Source organism: Tachyglossus aculeatus, chromosome X1 (assembly GCF_015852505.1).
Source record: "Tachyglossus aculeatus isolate mTacAcu1 chromosome X1, mTacAcu1.pri, whole genome shotgun sequence".
NCBI lineage: Eukaryota > Metazoa > Chordata > Mammalia > Monotremata > Tachyglossidae > Tachyglossus > Tachyglossus aculeatus.
Genome location: NC_052101.1, coordinates 19,072,482 through 19,088,643, shown reverse-complemented (window position 1 = coordinate 19,088,643; position 16,162 = coordinate 19,072,482).

The window sequence follows — 16,162 nt, the reverse complement described above, 5'->3', positions numbered from 1 at the left end:
CTAGAAGGGGGAGACAGAAAACAAAACAAAACGTGGACAGGTGTCAAGTCATCAGAATAAATAGAAATAAAACTAGATGCACATCATTAAGAAAATAAATAGAATAGTAAATACGTACAAGTAAAATAAGTAAAGTAATAAATCTGTACAAACACACATACGGGTGCTGTGGGGAGGGGAAGGAGGTAGGGCCAGGGGGATGGGGAGGTAGAGAGATTATCTTTCATCTACGGCAGTGCTCAACACATAGTAGGTGCTTAACAAATTCCATTATTATTATTATCATTATTATTATTATTATTATTATTATTATTATTATTATTATGCCTCGAGGCCCTGTAACTCCAAGGCCTAGACAATGCTGGCTGAGTCTCTGGGGTTGGTTGGGTTGGAGAAAAGCTGTCTGGGACCCCTCCAAGAGCTCGGCCCCTGCAGGAGCCCAGGAGAGAGCCAGACCGATCCGGAGAGATCCCAGACCCAAGGGTTCCCCAGAGGCTGGTCAGCCTTGGGCATCATTCACTCATTCAATCGTATTTATTGAGCACTTACTGTGTGCAGAGCACTGTACTAAGCGCTTAGCACTGTACTAGGGCATCAGGCTACTGCTGGCAGTCATGGCGACCCTCTGGCCCTGCCCAGCCCAACAGTTACCCAAGTACCTGGAGACTCCCAACTGACCCCATCTCCGGGGTGCGGGGAGTGAGAGAAAGTGGGAATAATCTCCCCGCTGTCCCTGGAGGAGCACCACGGTCTCTCCCAGTGCTTAGAACAGTGCTTTGCATATATTAAGCGCTTAACAAATACCATAATTATTATTATTATAACTTGAACCTGAGCGGCTCAGACAAAATCGAGCTGGATGATCGGTCGGCTACATTCGGCGCTGGATCCGTTCCGCCGGGGAGCCGTGGCGCCGTGGAGTCGGGGAACAACTCCGGCCAGACTCCAGCCAAAGTCCCCAAACCCTTCCGATTTCGTCGAGCTGCTTGGGTTCAAGTTAAGACCCGGCTGGCCTGGGAGGGAAGTAGGGGCATTGCTCCCGTTGACCCTTTCCTCTTGACCCCAGTAGCCACCAGCTGGGGCTGAACTGAGGCCCTCCCCAATGTGCCCCCAGTCACCTCCGAGAGTGACTCAAATACAGCAGCAACCTCCAATGGAGGGGTAGGCCGGCCCCATTATCGCAGCCTCCCTCTTGGCCTAGCTTCCACTCTCTTCTCCCTCTTCCTCCTCCTCCCTCCATCCCATGCTTCCTGCCAGAGGAGCAACCCAAGGGAAACACTTCCCCAGGCCCAAAGGATGCACCCCTGCCCTGTAAATGTCACTCTTTCTCTCACCCTCCACCAGCGTTCCCAGGATCTGAGTAGGAGCGTGACAGTTGCGGGGCAGAGGAGGATGGGGTGGACTGGCGGGGAGGGTGACGGAAGAGCAGGGGTCTGGCAGGAGAGATGTCCCAGGCGGTCCTGAGGAAACGGCAGCTGCGATCGCCACATCACTCTTTTTACCGTGTGGGAGGGGCGGTGGGCCCTGGCTGGATCTCAGAAAATAGCAACGGACAGAAACCAAGCGAAAAAGAGATGACGGCTTTGGGGGAGAAAGCCGGGAGTCTGGAATACGTAATGCCGGATGTGGGGTAAACATCCCCGTCGGGCCGGGGGGAGCCCGGCGCCGAGGGCCTGCCTCGTGAACACGCTGTTTACTCCCTCTGCCGCGGTGTCTCCCGCCACCCATCTCCCCGGGGTTGTTTATCCCAGTCGTGATGTGTGAGGAGAGGGATTCGGGGGGCAGGAGGCCGGGTGGGGGGAAAAGGACGCCATCGACCCAAATCGCAGGCTGAGCCCGAGCCCGGGAGCGGGGGGAGTCTCTCTCATCTGGACTGTTGCCAGCTGGACTGGACTGTTGTTATGTTGCCAGCTTGTACTTCCCAAGCGCTTAGTACAGTGCTCTGCACACAGTAAGCGCTCAATAAATACGACTGATTGATTGATTGATTGATTGATTGACTGTCAGGTCGAGGTTCAGGGCCGCTCTGGACTTCCTTTAGGCCTTGGATCTTGGGGCAGTTTTGGCCCCCTGGGACTCCACACCCGTGCTCCAGGTGTGTTTTAGGCCCACTGGCTAGGCAGGAACGGCACAGACGTTCATTCATTCACTCATTCGTTCGTATTTATTGAGCACTTACTATGTGCAGGACACTGTACTAAGCGCTTGGGAAAATACGCTACAACAATAAACAGTCACATTACCTGCATGGAGTCAGAGGCCATGCGTTCAAATCCCGGCTCCGCCAACTGTCAGCTGTGTGACTTTGGGCAAGTCACTTAACTTCTCTGGGCCTCAGTTGCCTCATCTGTAAAATGGGGATTAAAACTGTGAGCCCCCCGTGGGACAACCTGATCACCTTGTAGCCTCCCCAGCGCTTAGAACAGTGCTTCGCACATAGTAGCGCTTAACAAAATGCCATCATTATTATTATTATTATTACCTGCCCACAACGAGCTTACAGTCTAGAGGTGGGGAGACAGATATCAATACAAATAAATAAAATTACGGTTATGTACATAAGTGCCATGGACTTGCGGGGTCAGGGAAAGAGCTAAGGGAGCAAGTTAGGGTGATGCAGAAGGGAGTAGGAGATGAAGAAAAGTGGGGCTTAGAGAAGCAGCGTGGCTCAGTGGAAAGAGCCTGGGCTTTGGAGTCAGAGATCATGAGTTCAAATCCCAGCTCCGCCACTTGTCAGCTGTGTGACTTGGGGCAAGTCACTTCACTTCTCTGGGCCTCAGTGACCTCATCCGGAAAATGGGGATTAAGACTGTGAGCCTCCCTTGGGACAACCTGATCACCTTGTAACCTCCCCAGTGCTTAGAACAGTGCTTTGCATGTAGTAAGCGCTTAATAAATGCTATCATTATTATTATTATTCTTAGTCTGGGAAGGCCTCTTGGAGGAGAAGTGCTTTCAAGAAGGCTTTGAAGCGGGGGGTGAGTAATTATCTGACGGATTTGAGGAGGGAGGGCGTTCCAAGCCAGAGGCAGGACGTGGGCTAGGCGAGGAGACAAGTGAGACTGAGGCACAGTGGATTGGGTCCTGAGACCTTCTCTGCGGCCCCTCACTCTAAGCGATGGGCATGTGGAAATTCCCCTGCCTGCCCTCCCAAGGAGTCAGCAGCCTGGTCCTCAGGCCAATCCAGAATTGCCCCCAAACCACAGCCCCCACCATGCTACCCTATTACAGTTTCCCCCCACCTCTTTACCAACTCCTCTCTTCCTCGAGCTGAGTGCTCTGCTTGTGCCCGGCCTTCGAGATCCCGAGAGCCTGGGCATCGGGCCCAGGGAGGGAGCTGAGCATCAACTCTGCTGCCAGTGGGCCTCTGGGCCTGGTCCCTCCACTTCCCAGGCTCGGGGATGACCTGATCACCAGGGTGGGAGGGAGGAGGGCGTCCCACCAAGGGGACAGGGAGGGACCGAGGATCTGAAGCTGTGAGTGCAGAGAGGACGCTCCCACGCTCCAGAGCACAACCCCCCAACACCAAAGATTTCAGAAAGTGCCCCTCCAGCCAAGCTCCAGAGAATGGCCTCTCTGGCTTCAGAGAGAGCCCCCTCCCTGGACTCCAATCAATCAACCAATCAATCATATTTATTGAGCACTTACTGTGTGCAGAGCCCTGTACTAAGCTCTTGGGAAGTACAAGCTGGCAACATAACTCCAGAGAGCAATCTCCCCAGATTCCAGAGAGCAGCCCCCCAGGACCCCAGAGAGCAGTTAAGTTCTCTGAAGAGTAAATCAAGCTGCGAAATCTGAGCTGCCACCATAAATTGATTCTGCCATTTTGGACATGCGCAGCACATATTACAAGCAGAAGAGATACGGCATAGTTAGCAGCGAATCAAGAAAAAGGGATAATCCACATGAGAAGTGTGGTTTCGTGGATAGAGCACAGGCTTGGGAGGCAGGAAATTTGGGTTCGAACCCCAGCTCTGCCGCTTGTGTGCTGTTGACTTTGGGCAAGTTACTTAACTTGCCCCCTTATTTAACTTGTCCCCTTCTAGACTTGTGAGCCCGCTGTTGGGTAGGGACCGTCTCTATGTGTTGCCAACTTGTACTTCCCAAGCGCTGAATGCAGTGCTCTGCACACAGTAAGCGCTCAATAAATATGACTGAATGAATGAATGAGTGAATCTCCCCATTCATTCATTCCATCGTATTTATTGAGCGCTTACTGTGTGCAGAGCACTGTAGTAAGCTATTCATTCATTCAATCATATTTATTGAGCGCTTACTGTGTGCAGAGCACTGTACTAAGCTATTCATTCATTCAATCGTATTTATTGAGCGCTTACTGTGTGCAGAGCACTTTACTAAGAGCTTGGGAAGTACAAGTCGGAGAAGCCCCCCACCCAAGACTCCAGAGAGTATCCCCCAGGCTTCAGAGGGCAGTCCCCGGTGCTCCAGAAAGGGCAGCCTCCCAGGCTCCAGAGAGCGGCACCCCTCACCCCCCGGACTCCAGAAAGCAGCTCCCACCCCCTCTCCCAGACTGTAGACAGCAGCCTCCCAGGCTCCAGGGAGCAACCCCCCTCTGAAGCGGTTGGGCCAAGCTTCCAAGCTCTATCTTACTCCCCGCGACGTCAGCGGCAGCAGAGCCGGCGCTCAGGATTCTGCCCTTTTGGAGAACCAAGAGTTCACGGGCTTGTTCATTCCCACCAAAAGATGTTCTTTTCCAGGGAGCTTAAAATAGCTGCCCTTGGCGGGGGCTGTGAGCATGAGGCTCTGAGGCTGACTTTGTGCAAATATGGACTTAAGCACGACGGTCCCAGTGCCCGGCGGCCCGGGGAAGCGAGGCCCCCCCGGGAAAGAGAACGGGAGCGGGGGAGCTCCCTGCTTGCCTGGCAACCCCTTCCCGGGGCCGGGCTTGCGGGCGCCCAGTTGGGGTTCGGAGGTCACCAGGAGGGAGCCGGACTCTGGTGGGTCCCAGTTGGAGGGAGCTCAGGAGGAGCGGTAAAGTTGGACGGAGAGATCAAAGCCATTGGCCTTGTGCTGTGTGTTCTGCACACCGTAAGTGCTCAATAAATACGATTGATTGATTGATTGATTGGCCTCTCCTGCCCCTTCAACGGAGAGAGGCTGATGGCCTCTGGGTTGGCAGCCTGGTTCTGGGGGTGGGCGGGGAGCAGCGTCAGAAGGCCCACGGATGGGGCACCAAGACTTACCTCAACTCCAGGCCTCCCCACCTCTGTGTCCTCGTGCTGCTTAGAGAAGCGGCGTGGCTCAGTGGAATATGCATCACTGAGGCCCAGAGAAGTGAAGTGACTTGCCCGAGGTCACACAGCAGACAAGTGGCAGAGCTGGGTTTAGAACCAGGTCCTTCCGTCTCCCAGGCCTGTGATCTACCCATTAGACTACACTTCTCCCAAGCACTTAGTCCAGTGCTCTGCACACAGTAAGCGCTCAATAAATACGATTGAATGAATGCTCCACCATTCTTTGTGGTGGAGCAAAAGGAGGCGACCCCCTGGGTGCTGCCTCATTCCCCTCTCCCGTCCTAGCCCACCCGGAGCTGACAGTGGCCCCTGAACTCACCCACGGCATTGAGGAGAAGCTGACCCGCCTTTCCTGTCCTTATGGTTCCGCGCTGCAGAGGAGACCTGTTTCTTCTTCACCAAAAAAGATCAAAACCGGGGAGCTGCTGATTCCCAGCACAGAATTCCCGCTGGTTTCCCTCGCATGGAAACAACGTTTCCACGCACCGATCCAAGCCAGGCCCTGCCACGGCCAAGCCGTCTCCAGCCCCTGTGAGACACAGCTGACCCCCATGGGTTCCGGGCTTGGACGCTCTCTGAGAGTCAGTCAGTCAGTACAAATGCTTAGTACAGTGCTCTGCACACAGTAAGTGCTCAATAAATACGATTGATTGATTGAATTGTTTGTATCAAGCGCTGCCCGTGTGCAGAACCCTGTACTAAGCACTTGGAAGACTACAAGTGGTCCTTTCATTCGATCATATTTATTTACAATATAACAATATAACAGACACATTCCCCGCCCACAGGGAGCTTACAGTCTAGACTGTGAGCCCACTGTTGGGTAGGGACTGTCTCTGTTGCCAACTTGTACTTCCCAAGCGCTTAGTACAGTGCTCTGCACACAGTAAGCGCTCGATAAATGCAATTGATTGATTCCCAAGTGCTTAGTACAGTGCTCTGCACACAGTAAGCGCTCAATAAATATGATTGAATGAATGGAGGGGGAGACAGACATTAAGATAAATAAATAAAATAACAGTTATGTACATAAGTGTACATAAATGTACGTATGCACATTAAGAGGCAGCATGGCTCAGTGGAAAGAGCCCGGGCTTGGGAGTCAGAGGATCTGGGTTCTAATCCCAGCTCTGCCATGTCTGCTGTGTGACCTTGGGCAAGTCACTTCACTTCTCTGTGCCTCAGTTACCTCACCTGTAAAATGGGGATTAAAACTGTGAGCCCCCCGTGGGACAACCTGATCACCTTGTATTCCCCCAGTGCTTAGAACACTGCTCTGCACATAGTAAGCGCCTAACAAATACTATTATTATTATTATTATTATCATTATTATTATTATTATTATTAGTCCACTGGGTCTCTCCTCCGGGGAAGCCCACGTGTGACACTAAAGCACCATCTTAGATTAGTGAGTTTAGGCTAGGATGGATCTTCTGAAAGGTCAAGGAGGGTGGAGAGTCTCGGGGAGAAGCGAGGGAATGGGCAGAATATGGTGGCATAGGGAAATTCCCCTTTGGGCCACTGGACTACAGGGGACCTGCTACTTCAAAGTGGATTTCTGCAGGGGAAGGGACCTCTTAGCCTGCCTCTCCCCGGCCACTCTCAGTCTTTGCTTCTACGTATCTTTAAATTCTATACTATAAATTACTTATTTAGTCATATTAATCTCTCTCTCCCCCTCTAATCATTCATTCATTCATTTGTCTTTATGGAGCACTGTACTAAGCTCTTGGGAGAGTGCAATATAACAATAAACAGACACGTTCCCTGACTACAACGAGCTAGACGATAAGCTCCTTATGAACAGGGAATGTGTCTGTTAATTCTGTTGTATTGTACTCTCCCAAGCGCTTAGCATAGCCTAGTGGATAGGGCACGGGCCTGGGCAGCAGAAGGTCAAGGGTTCTAATCCCGGCTCTGCCCCTTGTCTACTCTGTGACCGTGAGCAAGTCACTTCACTTCTCTGGGCCTCAATTCCCTCATCTGTAAAATGGGGATTAATTCTGTGAGCCCCACGTTGGACAGGGACAGTACCCAACACAATTATCTTGTATTCATTCATTCAGTATCATTCATTATCATTCATATCATTCATTCATATTTACTGAGTGCTTACTGTGTGCAGGGCAATCAATCAATCAATCATATTTATTGAGTGCTTACTGTGTGCAGAGCACTGTACTAAGTGCTTAGAAAGTACAATTTGGTAACAGATAAGACAATCCCTAAACAACAATGGGCACACAGTCTAGAAGGGGGAGACAGACAACAAAACAAAACAAGTAGACAGGCATCAATTGTATCTACCCCAGTGCTTAAAACAGTGCCTGGCACATAGTAAGTGCTTAACAAATACCATTATTATTATTACAGTGCCCTGCAGGTAGTAAGTGCTCAATAAAAATGATTGATTGATTTGTTGATTTGCTAGCCTTCCCCACAGAAGTTCCTCCAGTCAAGGCTTTGCCCCAAGGCCAACGCGGTCCTCCTCTTGAGGATGAGGCAGCGTGGCTCAGAGGAAAGGGCACGGGCTTTGGAGCCAGAGGTCATGGGTTCAAATCCCGGCTCCACCAACTGTCAGCTTTGTGAGTTTGGGCAAGTCACTTAAATTCTCTGTGCCTCAGTTACCTCATCTGGAAAATGGGGATTAAAACTGTGAAGTCCCCGTGGGACAACCTGATCACCTTGTTACCTCCACAGTGATTTATTTTTTTCTTCTAGACTGTGAGCCCACTGTTGGGTAGGGACCATCTCTATATGTTGCCAACTTGGACTTCCCAAGCGCTTAGTCCAGTGCTCTGCACACAGTAAGCGCTCAATAAATACAATTGAATGAATGAGGCCTTTTTGTACCTCAGCCAGTACACGATTCGTGACCCCTCTGAAGCTGGGGGTCTTTGGGAGTCCTGGGCTGTGCTGGTGGTGGGCACAGATGTCCTAGAACACTGGAAAAACAGCAAAAGTCAGGAAGGATTATGAGAATTGGCCAAAAGGGGCCAAGAGTCTGGAGGGGAGGAGGGAGGTGTCACTGGGACCTGTCCGGAAATTCTCCTCACACTTTGTCATATCCCTCTGCCCACCCTCCACCTCGGGTCAGCTCCGTCCCACTCCCCAACTGCCCGGGAACAAAATAATAATAATAATAATGGTATTTGTTAAGCACTTACTATGTGCAAAGCACTGTTCTAAGCACTGGGGGAGGTTACAAGGTGATCAGGTTGTCCCACGGGGGGCTCACAGTCTTAATCCCCATTTTACAGATGAGGGAACTCAGGCACAGAGAAGTGAAGTGACTTGCCCAAAGTCACACAGCAAGAGTCTCTCTAGAAAGGGGACTTTTTCTAGTCCACCAAGGGGCCAAGAGGGTGGATTCATTCATTCATTCCTTCCTCCAATCGTATTTATTGAGCACTTACTGTGTGCAGAGCACTGTACTAAGCGCTTGGGAAGTCCAAGTTGGCAACATATAGAGACGGTCCCTACCCAACAGTGGGCTCACAGTCTAGAAGGGGGAGACAGCTGGATCAATCAATCAATCGTATTTATCGAGCGCTTACTGTGTGCAGAGCACTGTACTAAGCGCTTGGGAAGCACAAGTTGGCAACATATAGAGACGGTCCCTACCCAACAGTGGGCTCACAGTCTAGAAGGGGGAGACAGGTGGATCAATCAATCAATCAATCGTATTTATCGAGCGCTTACTGTGTGCAGAGCACTGTACTAAGCGCTTGGGAAGCACAAGTTGGCAACATATAGAGACGGTCCCTACCCAACAGTGGGCTCACAGTCTAGTTCAGTATCATTCATTGCTCCTGCATCGCCACGGTCAAGGAAGTCCCTACAGAGACCCCCGTCAGCCGAAGCCAGAGGGTGACTGCTACCGGCCTCGGATCCCACAGGCCTCCTGGTCACGAGAGGATCCGCGTGGGGCCCCAGGGAAATGAGAGTAGCGAAGTCCGGGGATCCTGTGGGAATGAGAAGATCCTGCCTCCAGAGTCCCCCACCATTTCCGCTCCTGATTTTAAGCCCAAAGTGGAAGAGGCGTGAAATGGAGGCCATCTAAGGCCCACCAGTTGCAGGCATGAGAGGGAGGGGACATTTGGCTTTAAGGCAGCACCATCTCGTGGCCAAACATTGGCAAGGGGACTCTCCTTCTGGTGGTCACCACTCAGGTCGGCGGCTACAAGGATCAAGTTTGTTCAATCAATCAATCAATCATCATCATCAATCGTATTTATTGAGCGCTTACTGTGTGCAGAGCACTGTACTAAGCACTTGGGAAGTACAAATTGGCAACATATAGAGACAGTCCCTACCCAACAGTGGGCTCACAGTCTAAAAGGGGGAGACAGAGAACAAAACCAAACATACTAACAAAATAGAATAAATAGAATAGATATGGACAAGTAAAATAAATAGAGTAATAAATACGTACAAACATATATACATGTATACAGGTGCTGTGGGGAAGGGAAGGAGGTAAGATGGGGGGGATGGAGAGGGGGACGAGGGGGAGAGGAAGGAAGGGGCTCAGTGTGGGAAGGCCTGCTGGAGGAGGTGAGCTCTCAGTAGGGGCTTGAAGGGAGGAAGGGAGCTAGCTTGGCGGATGGGCAGAGGGAGGCCATTCCAGGCCCGGGGGATGACGTGGGCCGGGGGTCGATGGCGGGACAGGCGAGAACAAGGTACGGTGAGGAGATTAGCGGCGGAGGAGCGGAGGGTGCGGGCTGGGCTGGAGAAGGAGAGAAGGGAGGTGAGGTAGGAGGGGGCGAGGGGATGGACAGCCTTGAAGCCCAGTGTGAGGAGTTTCTGCCTGATGCGCAGATTGATTGGTAGCCACTGGAGATTTCTGAGGAGGGGAGTGATATGCCCAGAGCGTTTCTGGACAAAGACAATCGGGGCAGCAGCATGAAGTATGGATTGAAGTGGGGAGAGACATGAGGATGGGAGATCAGAGAGAAGGCTGATGCAGTAGTCCAGACGGGATAGGATGAGAGCTTGAACGAGAAGGGTAGCCGTGTGGATGGAGAGGAAAGGGCGGATCTTGGCAATGTTGCGGAGCTGAGACCGGCAGGTTTTGGTAATCGTATTTATTAGCGCCTGCTGCGTACAGAGTACTGTACTAAGCACTCGGGAGAGTGCAATATAAAAGAGTTGGCAGACACATTCCCTGTCCACAAAGACCTTACAGTCTAGAGGGGGAGATGGGCATTATGGCTCAGTGGAAAGAGCCCGGGCTTTGGAGTCAGAGGTCATGGGTTCAAATCCCGGCTCCGCCACTTGTCAGCTGGGTGACTTTGGGCAAAGTCACTTCACTTCTCTGGGCCTCTTTTCCCTCATCTGGAAAATGGGGATGAAGACTGTGAGCCCCCCATGGGACAACCTGATCACCTTGTATCTCCCCAGTGCTTAGAACAGTGCTTTGCACATAGTAAGCGCTTAACAAATACCGTCATTATTATTATTATTATTAATGTAAATAAAGAAATTACAGATACATACATAAGTGATGTGGGGCTGAGGGAGGGTGAGCCCACTGTTGGGTAGGGACTGTCCCTATATGTTGCCAACTTGTACTTCCCAAGTGCTTAGTACAGTGCTCTGCACACAGTAAGCGCTCAATAAATATGATTGATTGATAATAATAATAATAATAATAATGGCATTTGTTAAGCGCTTACTATGTGCCAAGCACTGTTCTAAGTGCTGGACCACTGTTCTAAGCGCTAAGTGCAAGGATGGTGCAGAAGGGAGTGGGAGAAGAGGAAATGAGGGTGTCTTGGAGGAGATGTGTTTTTAATAAGGATAATTATTAAATCATCGTTTAAGTCAACAATTATTAATCTACAGTGCCCCAAATGGAAGTCCAAACACTAACAATGTCCATTTCTGAAGGACTGCATTAGGGCTTGGTTGTGGTTTTGGGCCTATAGGTAAAGTTAGGGTTTGGATTAAGGTGAGGATTTGTTCAGGATTGGGCTCTAGCCTCACACGGTTGGTTTGGTCATCACTGACACTTCAATTTAACGGGCAATGAGTGGATGTGCCCAGGGTTTGATGACAGTTGACAGAGGGTCAGTGATTGGAAAAATGTGTGCCACTGAGCCTTGCTCATCCATCAATCAGTGGGATTTATTGAGTGCTTCTTGAGTGTGCAAAGCGCTGTACTAAGCACTTTGGAGAGTAATAACAATGATGATAATAATAATAATGGTGGAATTTGTTAAGCTCACTGTGGGCAGGGAATGTGTCTGGTTATTGTTGTATTGTACTCTCCCAAGAGCTTAGTATAGTGTTCTGCACACAGTAAGTGCTCAGTAAATATGATTGAATGAATGAATGTTGAGCACTTACTATGTGCCAAGCACTATACTAAGCACTGGAGTAGATACAAGATAATCAAGTCCCACATGGGGCTCACAGTCTAGGTAGGAGGAAGAACAGGTATTAAATCCCCATTTTGCAGATGACGAAATGGAGGCACAGAGAGGTTCATTGACTTACCCAAGGTCACATGGCAGGTATATAATAGAGCCAGGATGAGAACCCTGGGCTCTTTCCAACTAGCTCCGCTTCTCAATGAATTTATATCATAATGGACATACTCCCCCAAATTATCCAGAATATAGTAGAATCTTGAATCAGAGAGCTGGAAGAATCCTTTATATGATAAGGTCCTCAAGGGTAGAGACTGTGTCTTTTAGAAAGAGCACGAGCCTTGAAGTCAGAAGAGCTGGGTTCTAACCCCAGTTCGGCCACTTGCTTCCTGTGTGACCCTGGGCAAGCCATTTAACTTCTCTGTGCCTCAGTTTCCTCCTCTATATAATGGGGATTCAAAACCTGTTCTCCCTCCTACTCAGACTGTGAGCCCCATGAGGGACAGAGACTGAATCCACTTGAGCATCTTGAAGTAACCACTTAACAAATACCACGTGTATTTTATTTATAATAATAATAATGTTGGCATTTATTAAGCACTTCCTATGTGCATAGACTGTTCTAAGTGCTGGGAAAGTTACAAGGTGATCAGGTTGTCCCACGGGGGGCTCACAGTCTTAATCCCCATTTTACAGATGAGGGAACTGAGGCACAGAGAAGTTAAGTGAATTGCCCAAAGTCACACAGCTGACAAGTGGCAGAGCCGGGATTTGAACCCTTGACCTCTGACTCCAAAGCCCGGGCTCTTTCCACTGAGCCACGCTGCTTCTCTATTTCTACTGTTCCGCAGTGCTTAGTACAGTGCTCTGCACAAAGTAGCCACTTCATGCATGCCTGATGATGATAATGATGATGATGATGAGGACTATGATGATGGACTTTGAGAGATCAGAGGCTACTTGCCGACTGGCCTCTGTCGCAAGAGGTTTGGAAAGGGCATTTTTACTGGGAATAATAATCATGTTATATGTTAAGCGCTTACTACATGCCAAGCACTGTTCTAAGCACTGGGGTAGATACACGGTAATCAGGTCGCCCCCTCTGGGGCTCACTTTTAATCCCCATTTTACAGATGAGGTAACTGAGGCACAGAGAAGTTAAGTGCCTTGCCCAAGGTCACACAGCAGACAGGTGGCAGAGCCAGGATTGGAACCCACATCCTCTGACTCCCAAGCCCATGCCCTTTCCACTAAGCCACACTGCTTTCCAATAGCAATCATGGTATCTGTTAAGCGCTTACTATGTGACAGGCACTGTACTATACGCTGAGCTGGATACATGCAAATTGGATTGGACACCGTCCCTGTCCCAGTGGGGGGAGGGCTCACAGTCTCCATCCCCATTTTACAGATGAGGTAACTGAGGCCCAGAGAAGTGAAACGACTTGCCCAAGGTCACTCAGCAGACTAGTGGCAGAGCCGGGATTAGAACCCATGACCTTCTGATTCCCAGGCCCGTGCTCTATCCACTAGGTCATGTTGCTTCCCAAGAAGTACATTCCTGTTTTGGGCATGTATGGATTATACTGTTTCTCTTACCTGTAATTTTCCTCTTTCCTCCCCCTCCCCATCCCCGCCGCCTTACCTCCTTCCCCTCCCCACAGCACATATACATATGTATATATATTTGTATGTATTTATTACTCTATTTATTTTATTTGTACATATTTGTTCTATTTATTTTATTTTGTTAATATGTTTTGTTATGTTCTCTGTCTCCCCCTTCTAGACTGTGAGCCCACTGTTGGTTAGGGACCGTCTCTATATGTTGCCAACTTGTACTTCCCAAGCGCTTAGTACAGTGCTCTGCACACAGTAAGCGCTCAATAAATACGATTGAATGAATGAATGAATGAATGCATTTATTTTAATGTCTCCCTCCCACCTAGACTGGAAATTCCTCGTTTAATAATAATAATGATGACATTTATTAAGCGCTTACTATGTGCAAAGCACTGTTGTAAGCACTGGGGAGGTTACAAGGTAATCAGGTTGTCCCATGTGGGGCTCACAGTCTTAATCCCCATTTTACAGATAAGGTAACTGAGGCACAGAGAAGTTAAGTGACTTGCCCAAAGTCACACAGCTGACAATTGGTGGAGCCGGGATTTGACCCCATGACCTCTGACTCCAAAGCCCATGCTCTTGTCCACTGAGCCACACTGCTTCTCGCCACACTGCTTCTCGTGGGCAGGGAACATGTTTCTACCAACTCTGTTATACTGCTGTACTTTAAGGCAATGCTCGCTTAGTGTACTAAGCCCAAGCACTTAGCACAGTGCTCTGCACACAGTAAGCGCTCAATAAATACGATTGAATTGAATGAATGGATCCAGGATAATGGTGAAACCAACAGGAGCTCTGAGCATGGGATGAGTTAGAATTAGGCTTTCCTCTGCACCGTCCCCTGCTAGTGAGAGCCATCAGCATTATATTTCTGTTCCCCGGGGAACCAGAGGAATGGAGGTGAAGTTGACTCTGGATTGCTACTATCAATCAATTAATCAATCAAACAAGCACTTACTGTGTGCAGAGTAATGTCCTGAGCACTTGGGAGAGGTGGCAGAGATGTAGCCTGCCCACAACGAGCTCACAATCCAGAGACGGAGACATAAATATAAATGAATACATGATGGAGATGTGCATAAGTACCGCGGGACTGAGGGAGAAGTGAATAAAAAGTGAAAATCCAAATGTAAGTGCGAGGGTCACCACCCCGTGACCACATTCTCTCCCAGGCCCGCTGCCGCCTGAGCAGAAGCCAGGGTGTGTGACCTTGGGTAAGTCACTTAACTTCTCTGTGCTTCATTTATCTCATCTGAAAAATGAGGATTAAGATCATGAGCCCCGTGGCCTGTGTCCAACCTGATTATCTTGTCCCTACCCCAGTGTTTAGTACAGTGCCTGGCACACAGTAAGCGCTTAACAAATATCATTTTTAAAAAGCAAATAGAATGGACGGCTATACGTACACTTTGTTGCTTTAATGTCTGTCTTCCCTGCTAGATGGTAAGCTCCTTGAGGACAGGGCTCACGTTTCAGCGCTTAGAACAGTGCTTTGCACATAGTAAGCACTTAACAAATGTCATTATTATTATTATTACTAGGTGCGGAGAGTCCAATTCAACAGAGTTGACAGACATGTTCACTGCTCATACAGAATTTACAGTCAGTCAGTTGATAGTATTTATTGAACGCTTACTATGCGCAGAGCACTGTCCTAAGTCCTTGGGCGAGTACAATATAACAATAAACAGACACATTCCCTGCCCACAGTGAGCTTACAGTCTAGAAAGGGAGACAGACATTAATATAAATAAATAGATGAAAGATATGTACAAAAGGGAAGCCGCGTGGCTTAGTGGAAAGAGCCCAGGCTTGGGAGTCAGAGGTCATGGGTTCAAATCCCTGCTCCGCCACTTGTCATCTGTGTGACTTTGGGCAAGTCTGGGCCTCAATTCCCTCATCTGTAAAATGAGGATGAAGACTGTGAGCCCCCCGTGGAACAACCTGATTACCTTGTGACCTCCCCAGTGCTTAGAACAGTGCTTTGCACATAGTAAGCGCTTAATAAATACCATTATTATTGTTATTATTATAAAGGGAGCAAGTCAGGGCGCTGCAGAAGGGAGTGGGAGAAGAGGAGAGAAGACCTCTTGGAGGAGATGTGCCTTCAGTAAGGCTTTGAACTGTGGGCAGAGTAATTGTCTGTCAGATTTGAGGAGGGAGGGCATTCCAGGCGAGAGGCAGGACATGGGCAAGGAGTGGGCGGCAAGATGACGAGATGGAGGTCCAGTGAGTAGGTTGGCAATAGAGGAGGTAAGGTGTGGGCTGGTGGGATGGGGATGTGGGGATACCAGGGAGGGCTGGGGGAAGGGGCAGGGGCCTGACATTACCTCCAACCCCTCCTTCTTCCAGCCCACAGTGACCCCGCCACCGCCCAGAAAGCTCGCCACCCCAAAAATAGCAGCCCCGCCAGAGACAGGGGGCTGACCCAGTTGATTTGGGGCCCACCCGCTCTCTCCAAGTCAGCTTCACTTCTGCTGGGCGGCTGCAGTGGCTTTCCATCGAGGACATCTGTCCCACGTAACGCCCCGCCGGCTGTCTGAGAAGTAGCTGGCCAGGAGGAACAATGAGATGCCGTCCGTCCGTCCGCCCCACCGCCGCTCCGGGAGAGGATGGGGAGGAGGGGGAGGAGGCAGCAGCAGACAGGGATTCTGGGTGTCTCCAGCCATGACACAGAGGAATGTTTCACCCTGCAGCCTACATCTGCTGTGTGGTCTAGTGGTTAGAACAGTGGTTGAAGAGCCAAGAATCCTGCCGCCTATTTCCAGCTCTGCCTTAACCTTGCTGGAAGCAAGATGGGGCCTTGTGGCCTTGGCCTCCTTAACTCTGCAACTTGTGCTCTCTCTCTCTCTCTCTCACACACACACACACACACACACACACTCTCTCTCTCTCACTCTCTCTCT